Here is a 14774-nt window from a genome sequence, read left to right on the forward strand (position 1 = left end):
CCTCGCGACATCGATGAATGCGATATTCTGCGGTAGTAAATTTACTGTTGATCTGAATACATCCAAGTTGTCAGACTATCGAGGTTTAGATCCGTCAAGACCGGATGAGTCGCGTCGCGTCAGCAAGAAAAACGTTCTCGGGGATGCTCGAGACACGTCTGTGAGGATCGAGTGCCAGTACCACGAGGTCTTCCTTAATCCTGCCTTCTTTTCCTTCTTCAGTCACGTCTGCTTCCGGTAGAAAAGAGGACAGCATAGTTGAGAATTGCAGAATGTGGGGAATACCCAAGCTTGGAACTCAGAAGCCTCGATTCTAGCTTTCTAGCTCTTTTAATTCTATATTCTTCTATATTTTATTCTCTATTCGACATCTGTTTTTAACCCTTTGATGGAGAATGCTTCTTGCTTTTCGGATCAGTAAGTGCTGATATTTAGTATAACCTACAATTCTTGATTATATCATGAAGTTACGTATAGTGGAGATATATCGAGGTTTTTGAATTATTTTCTCTTTATAAACCGATGATGCTCTCTGAGATAAGCTGTCGCAGACGCTGTTGTTGACGCGACGTGATATTTGTTTAAGAATTTTCTATTTCTAAAGATATATTGTTTTACTTCAGGTCCTTAATAGGATCCATAAATAATCTCCTTATTTATACTAATTCATAATCTGAGAGATTTTTAACTCAATCGAGACCTAAGTTCTCATTTCTTCCTTTCGCAAACTTCGCATTTGCAGCCTGCGTTTTCTTATTACTACTCATATTCAGCTGTTACCGAATAAGTCCTGAACAATTTTTTGTCTTCAATTAATTGACAAACTTGGTTCAATATGAAAACGATTTGCGAATATTCTCGAAATATTTCGTTTTTCACTTTCTAGTTAGCTTGGAACATTACCTAATTGGAAATTCTTTCGAGCAAAACAGAAAAGACTGAAGCCAGTGAAGTGATCTATTGATCAGGTTCATTTTCATTTCACCAGTTCAACACGTTGTTCTGTGAAATCTTTAAGCTTTATTATCTAAACACACACTATGCACGTGCAATACACAGAGAGACGAAAGACATCATTTGAGATGGTATGCTCGCATGAAAACAGAAAACATTTGCTCTAAAGTCATGAAGGACAGTTTTGAATTAGGTATTTCGTTGAATCAACTGTATGAGTAACAATTGATATACTTTTTGGTCTAATTTTTGTTTTTGTATAAAAAATGCTTGCTTATACAGAAAATGTTACTTATCTACTGCTTAACTTTCAGTTTTGAAAACAAATCGTTTTACATGTAAACTATTTCTAGTAACAGTAATCCAAAAATGTTATACTCTGATTTGATTCAATGTACATATCCAGCAATTTAATGTTGAGCTTTCCAGATGATGATCTGAATCATTTATATCCTATTAGGGAGGTTAACTAGGATCTAGTTAGATTACTGACATTGAAATTGAGAGCTGGAAAGCTAACTCTAATCACAACATAAAGGTTAAGGAAAAAAGGTGCACAAACAGTTATAATATTTCAGGCACTTTTTTGAATTACGTTATGAGACTTACCTGATGTAAAACCTTGCGGTAGCTATTGTTATCTAAATATCTCAGAGATGTTAGAAAAAGAAGACACCTTTTCTTAATACTAAACTGCCTACTTAAAAAATTTGGTCCATAATATTTATTTCCTTAATAATAGTTACAGAATCGAAAAATAAATAAAATGTTCTCTTAGTTCACGTATTTTCCAAACTTTGAAGCTTTATACAGATATATACTACTTAAGAAATAGAAAAGTACATAAGTTACAAATTATTGTTTAAAGTAAAATTTCTTGTAATCTTAGTTTTTGAAGTTCATTAATTACATTTTCAGTTTGTTAGAAATGAAGGTAACAATAACTGATGAGGAACGAATAGACAATAATATACTGAGAAGTTAATTTATGTTAATATAACGTTTAAGCTGAGGTATGTTGTACACAAATATTATAACAATACCAAAATTTTTCCCTAAATCAAAATAATTTAGAGAAATCTTCTAAGTAGGTAGTTTGTAATTAGGCAAAATATGTCTCTGATTCTCCTAACCTCAAGATATTTGAGTATCAAAAGCTACTGGTCCGCAATATGGATCCTGATATAATAACGATCAAGAAAGTCGATAATGATAAAACGAGCAACGAGATACTGTCTAGACAAGTTGAAAAGAGCCCCGGGCGACAAACGCATAACTTAACTCTGCAACAAATAACGAATTTTTTATACTCACATTATAAACAAAAATTCTACTTATATTTTGTTTCTACGCAAATATACCTATATACATACATGTATGGGGGTACGTTTAAACTTAAGTAAGTTCTACTGAAGTAGAATGTAATTAACGTACGTACATACAAGAGAAAATGAGTAGATCTGAAAACGAAAATTGAGTAGATCTATAAGAGGAGGAGAACGGAACGACGAAGATGGAAAACAGGATCGATCGGAGATCGGTAACGAAACGGTACATATATATACATACTATATATAATTATATAAACACGTTCTTCCGTGGGAGGAACAAAGCCTTACGACAAGGTTTCCGGCGACTCTTTAATTTACGATCAACTTTATTTTTTCCGTTTTTCTCTCGATTCTCGCGAAGGGAAACGCCGAAAATCTACATACACACACTCTGACCGAGTGAACGCTATTTAATTACTAACACTAACGACAAATGTATATGACAAATATTATATATATATATATATATATATACATATTGTAAGAAATTATATTTAATTAAAGTAATAGAGAGTCTTTTGAGGGGATGCAAGGCGTCCTATGCAAACAAAAGAAAGAGAAAAAGACGCGTGCTAAAGTTTCTTGAGAAAACGAGAAAGATCACGCGGATAATCGTTTTATAGTCGTCTCCGATCGCGAGACGAATTCGACGATACTCTATCCCTAGGTTTTTCAAATCGCGTTTTTCTGTTTTCAGCGTTGATAGGAGATAAGTTTATACACGTAACCGTTCGTATTTTTCAATTCATCGCGATAAATACGATCAATTACTTTGTCTTTCTCGGCAATGCGCGAAGGACCCGCCATCATCAAGTCTTTCGTAGTTGTTACATTTTATACGTATTTCACTGAATTATTTCGTTTCGTTTATGCGTTCGAACCCGGTTGAACAATTTTAATACTCATTTGTGCACATTGTTTCATTTTATACATTTTTTTTCTTCAACTGTCTTAGCTGATAATTGAACTGCAATCAGCACAGGCGTCGCTGTGAACTAAATTTCATAGCAGCTATAATCACTTCTACGAGTTCAGTTTTCAGAGGAAGTTTACTCATCGAATAAGTTTCACATGAATTTTCGTTAGTCACGAAAATTAGTGATGTCACTTTGATTTTCGTTGATTGCAATAAGTCAACGATCCTCTCTGATTCGAATAAATTTCGAAAAATGAAGAAAGAACATGACCGTCCAGGAAAAGCTTTCACCCACTTCCCCGACCAAGCCGATAAGAGCGAGTCTCTTCGTTTGTTTTTCAATGAGAAACGCGTTGTTGAGCTAGTCATTTCACGATGGAGTTAGGGTCCTTCGCGCGCACACGCGTGCGCGATCTTCCACTTCCGGTACGCGCCACGAACGATAGCCGGCATTGTCATGATCGTGTCTGTTTCCCTTTAATCGATTAATTAATTGATACACAGTGATTGTTTTTCATCGACAACTCCGACGATAGCATTAATTATTTAAACGATATGGGTGTAACAAAGTACTCTAACGACAAACTAAGTATAGGTTACGTATAATATAAAAATACTGAAATATAAAAGAAGAAGAAAAGCAGATACATATATCTGCTTTTATATATTAAACGAATGATTAAAGGATTAAGCAAGTAAATGTTCCTGTACAGCATTTAAGAATCAAAGGACACACTTATTATCGGTGAAGCATATATAAAGTGAAATAGAGTGACAAAAAAATGGAATGTACACCTTTTTCTTTTTTCTTTTTCTTTTCTGTGTTGGTATTGGAGGGAAAAGATTTCGAAGTTCGATACTGTGAATTAATCGTGTGCAGTTTAGCCAAGTAAATATGATAGATAAACACGACATTATAACGTAGAACAGAACACCGTAAGAATTCGTGTGAAAATATTTATAGGCTACTTGGGCAGCTAGTTAATCAGGTTAATAGTTCTTCATGTTATTATTTTCTGGCAGACAAACTATTAGGAAAAGTAAGATATTATTTGCCAGAATTCATTGTGTACCTACAATAAAATATCTACGTTTATGAGAATCCTTCTTAAATAGAGTTCCTATGAACATAGAATGCAAAAAACTATTGGGTCATCCTCTCTGCTATTTCCTATCTGGACACGAAGTAGGAGCATCACCTTTATTCGGCTGAACTGTACATAAGACAACGTTACTATTGTGATTAAACTTCGAGGTACCGAAGATTTTAGATCGTTGTAGAGTCCAAATTGTTCTCGAGTCTACAAATGTGATAGGAAAACATATTTAACCAGTAAGATATTTCATGATTTTCACTTCTCTAAACATTCATTTCAATTCGTTTCTTTTACACGTCTACTAACGCCTAGACTCTAGTCATCGATATAGAATGACGTAGTACTTTTATTTTTTCATTAAAACATATTCTCATTAGTTCAATCAATTTTTTGATCGTTTTGTGTAAGAATACTTGGTAAAAAAGTAATGGTGTTAAATAGTTCGGGAAAGATTAATGATACATGAAAATTGATTCTTTACGTCCGTATCTAGTATGTACATACATAAGATTTAGATAACGAAGAATAAATATGCACGCAGTACATAGGATATACACATGTGTTCATGTATACAGGATGTTTCTCTAAATTTATTATAGAGTTCTCGAGTATTTTGTATTAAAACATATAAATATATAATTTTATATCTCACAAAGTCACGAACAGTGATGGAACTTTAACATATTAAGTGCTAAACATACAGATGTTTATTACTAAATTTACGTATATTGCAATGATATGACTAACGATAACATTTTTAGGTAAAATAATTTTTTCACATATAAAACTTGCATTAATTTGAAAATTATTTTTAATAAAAATTTCTTAAGTTAAATAGTAAAAACTACATGAAACGTGAAAATATTATTTAGAAATTGTAGAATAAAACTGACACTATTGAAATCATTTTTATTTGAATTGAAAACATTGTTTATTTATTACAATGACAAAAGCAAGTATCATTTCACTGCCTTAAATAACGATATTTGTGATACATCCTGTATACATAAAAATTAATAAAACTAACTACTGTCAGGATAAAAAACGACGAAATCTTTCGGATTGTACTTTTCATCGACATTTTGTAATATTTCTTTTTTTACGTATAATATGAAACTTCCTCGACGCGAACAATCTAAACTTGACTTCGACTTTCACATGAAATAAACATGCAGAATACGCTGAACGCGAATGTGATATAATTCAAATTCGTCCGAATCGCTGCCATTCTTCAAACAGGCTTCTACTTTCGTTATTTGCAAGCCAGAAACTCGAAGGATTGAGACGCGTCCATCTTTGAAAGCTAAAAGAAAGAGTAGAATAAATTTTAGGTTAGCGAGGAAGGAGATCGATCGGACGAGATCGAGTAGAGCAAACCTTCACATGAATCTTTCCCTTCGATACCAAACATTCTAGCAAACACACCAAGTATTAGAATTAAGTAAACAATAATAACGCCAGTACGAAAGGAAAAAAGAAAAACAGAGAAACGAGGAAATATAAACGGAACATGGTTGTTCCCGTTTTTAGTCGTGAACGTTAAACGAAAACCGTTCTAAAAGTATGTTAAAAAAAAATACGTGTATATATACTTCTAGGGTTAACAAAGATATGAAACGAAAGAATAACGAAATACGAAGAAAAATGATACGACGAATTCACTGGAGTTTCAGCTTCCCAACTTGAGTCAAGGGTTTTAGCTGCTGCAACAAGCAATCACAATGCGATGAAAACAAATTATTTGTAAACCAAGCAAAGAATTCGCTCGCTTGAATGCTGCGTCGCCGGTGTTGGGATCGATAGTGACGTATTTTGAGGAAAAAGATTGAGTGTTGAACGATCGCTGCATCTTACGCCGGCGACGACAGGTTCATAGGACTTTATATACGCTGTCGCTTTAAAGAGACAAAGAGTCCTGCTTTGCATGGTCGACGGACGTCGTTGGTTCGCACGAAAAACGTAGATGATGGATGGATTAGTTCAATGTAAACTACGAATGTCGTTATACAAAAATTGTTAGTCTCCTCGTAGTTAGCGATGGTTAACTGTGCACTTCAATTGTGATTGTCTCAATGAAAAGTTGGTTACCTTACCGTGCAAATGGAATGTAGATTTAAATTAAAGCAAATCTACATTAGCTATGAATACTTGTTAAATTCATTTGTTAATCTGAATATGCTTGAGTTTAAAATTTGAACCTGTTTTTCTGAGATTCGTAAAGCTATTAGTGTAGAATGTTTGCGTTCTGGAGTAATTTTACAAAATAAAGAAAGTGGAAGGTAGCATATAATATTATTATGTTATATTGTTATTGATGTTCTTAGAAAAAATATTCTATTCACCTTCTAATATTTCCAATAATTGGTAATATTCTTGTCTTTAGAACTCCTTATTCTCGAATATTCTCCGAGAAAATAATAATTTTGAACTAACCAGTATCCTGTAACGATTTACATAAAAAATTGTAAAACTTCCAGGCACTCATAGCTTTTGTCGCGATAAACCCAATTATGATCACAACTGAAGTGTCTTGAATTCGGCTATTTTCTGACCTTGAAGTGATCTACGAGTCACTTCTGGATCCTCAGTTTCGTGCGTCCCGCCGTTCGTTTGATCAAGAATATATCTATGCTCGCGTGTACCTACCTAGCTTCTTGCGTGCAACGCATTTTTGACTCTGCCGAGGAAAGAACTAGAGAATGGAAAAAACAGAGAAACAAAAAAAACGAAGAAAATGAAATTCAAGAAACGCTCACAGTTCATGAAAGGATGGGGATGAAGTGTCCCGAGAGACGGTGAAGAAAATGAAAGAAAATTCAGGGAGCACTGTTTTCGCTCTGCAGGGAGAGTTGACGATGTTCGAAATGTTGGAGCACGCGGTTCGAACGAAAGCAGGGCTGGATGTTCGGATATTTCCGGTGTGCTTAATCGGATTGTCTACCGTCGATTGAACCAGAGAACCTATCTGGAGTCGCCGACACGAACGTCCAATCGGATTTGTTCGGATAACTCGTCCACAGCTCGCGAAAGGATCACGTACGATCGCCAGAGTAGCATCGCCAAATCGAGTGGTATCGACGAGGATTGGCGAAAACGAGGAAACGATAATCTTAGCAGACGACCAGAGATGGGGAAAATAACGCGAAACTATACCGAAACAATATACTACAGACCGTCCACAAGCCAGGGACAAGCTTGCCCGCTAATCGACGAGATTCAAGGAGGAATAAAAGCGTTACCGGTGCCAGGTTGAAGAAATTTCGTTAAACCGAACGCGTTCAATTGTTAGAGACGCAGAGAACACGACTTTAGTTCTAGATCAGCGTGCATAGAGTCGGGTTAGGGGTGTCCAAACAGCGTCGTTGAACTCGAGCGCGCTGCGCTTCTCAGTACACTAGGTATATATAGAGTAGATATAACAGAACGAATATATAAGGATATACATATATGATATATTTTTGACCTTTATTCTACGATAGATTGATTGTGTAGCAGCGTCAATACGAACTCTAGAAAACGGACAAGCCTCCTTGGTAGCACTAGCCAGATTGTTGGGTCGTTGAAGGATAGATCGAGCGACGATACGAACTGTAAAACTGTGGATGTGCAAATGTCCTATGACAAGAAATAAAAAATGAGCGTTCCCCTGCAGAGTGAAGTGCTCGAGCGTGTTTTGCGCGGGGTGTTTCCCTTGTTGGTTGATAAAGATCGATGCACAGTTTCGTGACTGAGAGCAAATAGGACTAACTAGAGTTTTTATGCACATACACTACGTAACACATACGTAACATATATAATACGTATATTGGAAAAAGGAGTATGTATAGAGATATATCGTTCAAGCAAAAGCTCCCTCGACACTGCGATTCTTCAAGAGAGTTCCTTTCATTCAGAATACTGTGCACACTGATATTTTCCATAGACAAAAAGAAAGAAACAGATGATTTTTCTGCAACGATCGAAAAGATGTTAAAAAGAAAGAGCGAGAAAGAGGGACAGAATGGTATCTTTGGTGTACATGTTATCGCCAACGAAAGAGGAATGCCCCGCATGCGTAATATTTCTTCGATTGTTTCAGCGAAACCGTGAGGGATAATAGTCTAGGCCGAATGTTTCATTAATACGACACTCTAAGTAGACAAACAAAAAAAAAAAAAAAATAAGAAAACACACATAAAACGAAACGAGAAACGCGTTCGACATTTGGGTAGCTCGATGTTTAAATATTCGATATTAGACTTTCTTGAACTAAGATTCTGGATAATATTTTTCGAATTAGATTATTATGATTATTAAACGGTAGCGTTAGTCTTCTAGCAAGTAGAGAGGATCGAAACTTTTATCACTAATTCAACTAATTGCATGTTAGTTAGTGTGTGTATCCAGCCTAATGCCTAATAAGCTTTCACGTAGTGATAGAGATTTTTCGATCTACGCCGTTTAGCGACGAGCAGACGGAGTTGTTTGGTCGTCTTTCGCGACGCTTTTGACATCTTATTCGGCAGATTTTTTACAACGAAGGGTATTCTGAGAGTTGTCCGATACCAGTCGTTCAGGTTCCCTCCAATTGTCAGCCCAGCTTCCTCCCACCTCCCCTCGGCTTTTCCTTCTTGCCCCTGTTTAGACAAATCATGTTGAACGCTTACTGTGTCTAATTATAAGCTACTATAGACAAGCAGGCGAACGAGAACGGGAAAAGGTAACTAGAAAACATGATTTAGATGACGTAGTGTATTTAACTGACACAGAGAAAAGATATCGGAACTGATATATCGCTTCCTTGCAATGCCAATGGCTACGAGGACTAGATGCGCGCACAGGCGCTGATACCATTTTCTTCTCCGGTGCAAACTCCATAGATGCATACAGTGGTGTGATACAGTCTCTGGACTGTCATATTTTTCGATCTGCTTTGCGAAAGCAAGAGCAAGATGAATTTTGAAAATTTTTTAATTAAAGTATAATTAAGGGTAGATGTTTCATTCATTTATAGACGTTTTTATAAGAAAATATGTTATTAAGACATGTATAATCTTCTGAATTACTTATAAATTTGTTAATACTTTTGCATTTTGCACACAAATTTAAATTGTTTTGTCGGTTATTTCAATATTAACAGTACTGGCAACTTATAATATTACAAATGAAACAATTAAAAGTAAAAGTGTACTCTATTTTATCTATCATATGATCAAACTTAGTAATAATTCCAACAGCGTAGGACTGTTCCCTTTGTCAAGTACGTCCGAATATCTCATAGTCTAGAAACTCGTTCGCCACTGTATGTATGTGCACCTGCCTTGAAACTAAAATAAAAAAGAAAGCGTAATTGTGCCGTTGTTAACGCGATGCAGAGGGAAAATTACAGACGAGAAATTTTGAAGCGTCGAAGAGTGACGCTGAACATAGAAATCCACCCTCCACCCCTGACACCAAGCCCCGTAAAATCTTCGTTACGATCGAATAACATCTTTATTCGTCCAATAAACTCGACAACGTTCTAACTTCTAGCTTGTTCTTGGCTCTAGCGACCAATAAAGAATGAATATAGTCACGTTGAATGATTCCATCGAGTATGAAACAATATTGTGTACACTATTTAGGAAGTAGAACTCGTGAAGAAGAATATCCACATTGATGAACCCTCCATCAACTTTTCTGATTTCACCACGATGAATTTTAATAAGCATTCGTGGTTTTTCCTCGCTTTACTGTAAGCTTTCGCGCTTCCTGTGAAACGCTTTCTAGGCCCTTTATAATCATACAGACACACAACATATGCATACAAACGTATACACTAACTGTTTTTGGTCGTTTATACACAAATGCGCACGCCTAAGCCACGCTAACGATAGGGATGTTACTAATATATTAGTGTATTTATCATCACGTGTTTATACTGTTAGAGGTAGTTGAAGCAGCTTAGAGAGTTAACACCCTGTGTTACTGTTGCTGATCGCTAGTTCCATGACTCCGTTTCGTTTCGAGGCACCCCGTTTACCGTTATCGTGTTAAACGTGTTCTTCATTCGCGATTATACCATGCATCATTTATGTGAAATGTGATTTACATATTTCTTTTATTATTCCGTACATATCATTTTTCGTTGAGAATTCAACCTAAAGATATTCTTTTAGTCTGGAGTTAGAAAATTTCATTGTGGTGGTTGTACGAGATTTTCCCAAACGTTTTCCTTTTCGCGTGATGTACTGTATTGTTATGGATAGTGAAAGAACACAAATATTGTTATTTAGCGAAAAAGTTACAGTAGAAAGATGCATTTGTTAAACTATTCTATAGATTACAGTTAAATTATTATTTTACATCTTTTAAATCATGGAATTAATTCTCAATATTTTAAAGATTGAAGAAAGTGAATGCGCCATACTATCAAGTTTAAACTTAATTAAGGAATCGAGTTTCATGGAATTATTTTCCAATGAGATATAATCTGGTGGAACTCTATATAGGATGAACAAGGTTATTTGGATTTTTCGACAAATTGTTCACTAATAAGTCTTGAAGTTTTAACAGTAAAATTTTAAATAGTGAAGGAAGATGATTATCAAATAATGTAATAGTAAGTCTTAATCTGAAAGGAAACAGAATAACAGTAGCAAAGTTGGACTTGGAGATCAATGTATCATAAGAAACATTGTCGAAGATTATGTGAATTTTTTTTATCGATTCGTAACAGTTTCAGTGCTAAGGTGACGTAATCATATCTTAAAGCTATAGATATATGGGGAGATCTCAAAAAAGGGAATCAATGAATTTAAGGAATATAAAACATTTACAATTGACAGAAGAATTTATAATTAACGTAAATTAAATTAATCTGGTAGCAATGATGAAATGATTTTAAAAAGTTCAAGAATTAATGATTAATTATACTTATTTAATAAATTTCATTTTCTATCTCTTTTTAATGTAGAGAAATATAAAAACCACACGATTTTGAGAAGTACAATCCATCAGGATTGAACTCTAAAAAGTGTAGGGCACAGGTTATTTTCTAAATATAAGAATTCATGAGAATTATTCATAGATATTTATAGATACATTGTAGTTTCTCATTTCTTTAACTTTGTCCTAAATTTGTTGATCAAAAGGATAGGTTCCTCAAACTTTGAAAGTTCCTCAAACAGAATTCCAACGTACAACGTCACTGTTCTAATTTTCAAACAAAACTAATTTGAATGTTCTCTAAAGGATATTTTTCTCCAATCTTTGATAGCTAAACTGGAACATCTTTAACTCGACAATGACGTAATCAGGGTCGTCGACTCGAAGTCACCAGAGAGTCCTTTCAATCAAATACTTTTCTCTTGGGGTCACGCATATATTGCCCATTAAACGTTAGTATGTAATCCTTTCTCGCGATATATACTAGTTAATCGAATGCCTGTAGCCTCGAGAAGAATAATTCGGTGTTAATCACTGTACCTCGTGTTTGTATAGTTCGATGATGGCTTGATCTCCTCTGTCCTACCCCCCTAACCCCCCTAACCCCCCCGTCATATCCTTCCGACATAACTAACACGGTCGCCCCCCTTGACTACAAGTTTTCTAAAACTAATAAATCAATTAAATAGAAAACGCGCAGAACCTCTAAATTGAAAACCGATACTTATTGGGTATTCGCGCTCTGATTATCAAAAAGAGAATTACGAAACGAATAAGAAAGAAACGCGAAAATCACGCGATAGTTTAAGCTCATGGATTTCTAAAAGTATTCGCAGTCATTACGAGTAAAGAGATTCTTCTGTGACAGCATAATAAATGTTCGTCAACGTAACAAATTATCCCGTGATTCGGGAACGAGGCCGAGGGGTTCGCAGCTGAGAAGCACCGAGGAGGGTCCAAACCTCTTAGAACCGGCTGAGAACCTTACGGCACCTCGTGTCCTATCGACAGTGATGTAACTATTAACGTGTAATCCCTTAACGTTATATTTTTCCGGCGGTTTCCCTGGGGTTCTCGGCACGCGGCTCGTCGGCGAAACGTAGAGGCGAGACTTTTTTCTTTTTTTTTTTTTTTTCTTTCCTTTTGTCCATCCCCGAGAAGGAGACACGAGGGTGACGTCGAAGAGAGGGCTTGGGTAGAGCCGTTTGCCGTGGGCTCGAGGGCCGCGCCAGCCGCCGGCAGTTTGTGATATATTTAGTAAAAACAAATTTAAAAAGGAGAAAAAGGATGATTGTTATTCGAATTAGAAACGTGGAAGAGAATGAAGCGGTTTTACATCTACACGCGATCACACCAAATGGATTTGATAACGTGCGTACTGCTGAGAGAGGCGGCCACATTCTATGCTGACGACAAATCTTTATAGGGCATTCTGTGGCGTTAGAACGGATGGAGCAGTTGAAAGGCGACATGACAATGCTCAACCCGCTGTAACCGTTCTTTGCAATCCATTGTCGCGCGAGACAAATTTTGTAACGCGAACAAGAACCTCCCAGCAGTGAGAATAGAATAATTTTATACAGCCTGACGGATGAATTTTATAACCCGGAAATCGGTTACGAAACGTTTCGCCGCGCTCTCGGCAGCATCGCCGTCGATTATAAACTAATTGTAAATTTTTAGGTACTACCGCGTGTAAAAGAGAGCAAGACAGCGAGCGAGAGAGAGAGAGAGAGAGAGAGAGAGAGAGAGAGAGAGAGAGCGAGAGAAAGAGCGAGAGAAAGAAAGAAAAATAGGGGAAAAGTGAAAGAGCGCGATAGGCGAGAGGCGTGCACTATCGCGGAAGGAGAGGAGGAATAAGAATAACAAGAAAAAAAAAATACACATAACGACACACACATACACTATATATTGTAATATTATTTTTCGAACATAGTAATGTAATGTAGACTATAATATATGTATTATATAATATTATAATATGATAACGTAACGGTCATTTCGTATGGCGCGTCAAAGCTGGACGAAGTGTTTTCCGGAGATTAAGAGAGAGAGAAACAAAACTTTAATTAAGGTCAGAAGCGTGGGTAGAGTGGCGCGTGGCGGCGGCACCATATTTTTACCAAGGTTTTTTCGAATTATCGAGACATTCACCTTGTCGAGATTCCTAACGTAACGGAGAACTATCGAGAAATGGCTCCACGCGTCACCGTGGCTTCCGCGCCATCTTTCCTTAGCGTGAGACCGTCGAGATCGGTCATCGAACGGTCTCGTTCGTTCTTGTTGTATTCAACAGACGAAGAAAGAGATACGTGGCTCTGGTGTTAGAATTCTTCTATCAATTTAGAAGAAAGAAACCACGCTTCATAGATACGTTTTTCTCGTTGAAAACATGAGCAATCTCGAACGTTCGACGATCGAATCGCCGGTCGATTTTCAATTCGTCGGCTGGAAGATTGAAACGAAAGGGACGAGGGAACGTGTCGGATATAATTAGTGTCTAATCGACGAGGTCGACGCGGAAAGAATCAACGTCCCTTTCGATTTCACTCTTCGAGTTGAGCGCGTGCGTATCCTAATTTTTCAATGTCCACGAGAGGACGAAGAGTCGAGCAGAAGCGTGTACAGTGGGGGTGGTTGGTTACTACAATACGAATAAAAAGAGAGAGAAAAGGAAAGTCAGTCCCCTTTTCCCCGCTTCCCCCGCCCCTTCCCGATCCTTTCCTTCCTATTTTTATGCCTATTACTTTTAGAAACTCCTCGAATATCGGCCCGATGTGGATATAAGGCGAGAGAACGAAATCAGAAGAAAAGGGGAGAATAATAAACTAAATAACGAAATGCGTTTCTTTTTCTAATTACCGTCGAGTAAGAGCCGAGTTCGAAATTTCGAAATTTAACGACGATACTTTTGTAATACGCGAAGTTAACTAATAATACTAAGTTGCGTTCTAACGATACACATTCACACACGTATTAATTATATATATATAAATATAAATATAAATATTATATTATTATTGGCCATCAACGAAGCTGATACGAAATTAATCAGCTCGTTGGCGAGATAAGAGATATTTTCCTTGTCGTTTTGTTTTCTTCTTTTCTTTCTATACAGTTGTTGTATTTGATGTTTTGTTATACAAATATGCTGGCATGTTGAATCGCGGGTAAGGACTAAAAGCCGCGACATTATCTATTTTTTGCGAGGTGCAATCTGCTCGCAACTATACTTGTGATTTCATTTTTTTTAACGTCATACCGTTGTGCATTCGAGAGAAAGAAAGGTAGACACAAGAGAAAACTCTTGTTCGGTTCGTTCCGTTGGCTGATGCCGCGCGAGATAACACGAACACGATGAAATCAAAACGCGTGGATGTGGTTCGCGAAAAAGATACGAGCAGCTTGCGCGTCACTTTTAATAGAGGGGAGAAGAAATGAAAAAAACTGTACGGACTAGAGGGAAATTAACATTGTGATGTTTATTGATCAAATATGTCAAAAAAAAAAAGAATGAAAAGAAAGAGGAGGCCCACTGGTTGAGGCCCGACATTTCTGAGTACACTATAA

This window comes from Calliopsis andreniformis, chromosome 12 (assembly GCF_051401765.1).
Source record: "Calliopsis andreniformis isolate RMS-2024a chromosome 12, iyCalAndr_principal, whole genome shotgun sequence".
NCBI classification, from domain to species: domain Eukaryota; kingdom Metazoa; phylum Arthropoda; class Insecta; order Hymenoptera; family Andrenidae; genus Calliopsis; species Calliopsis andreniformis.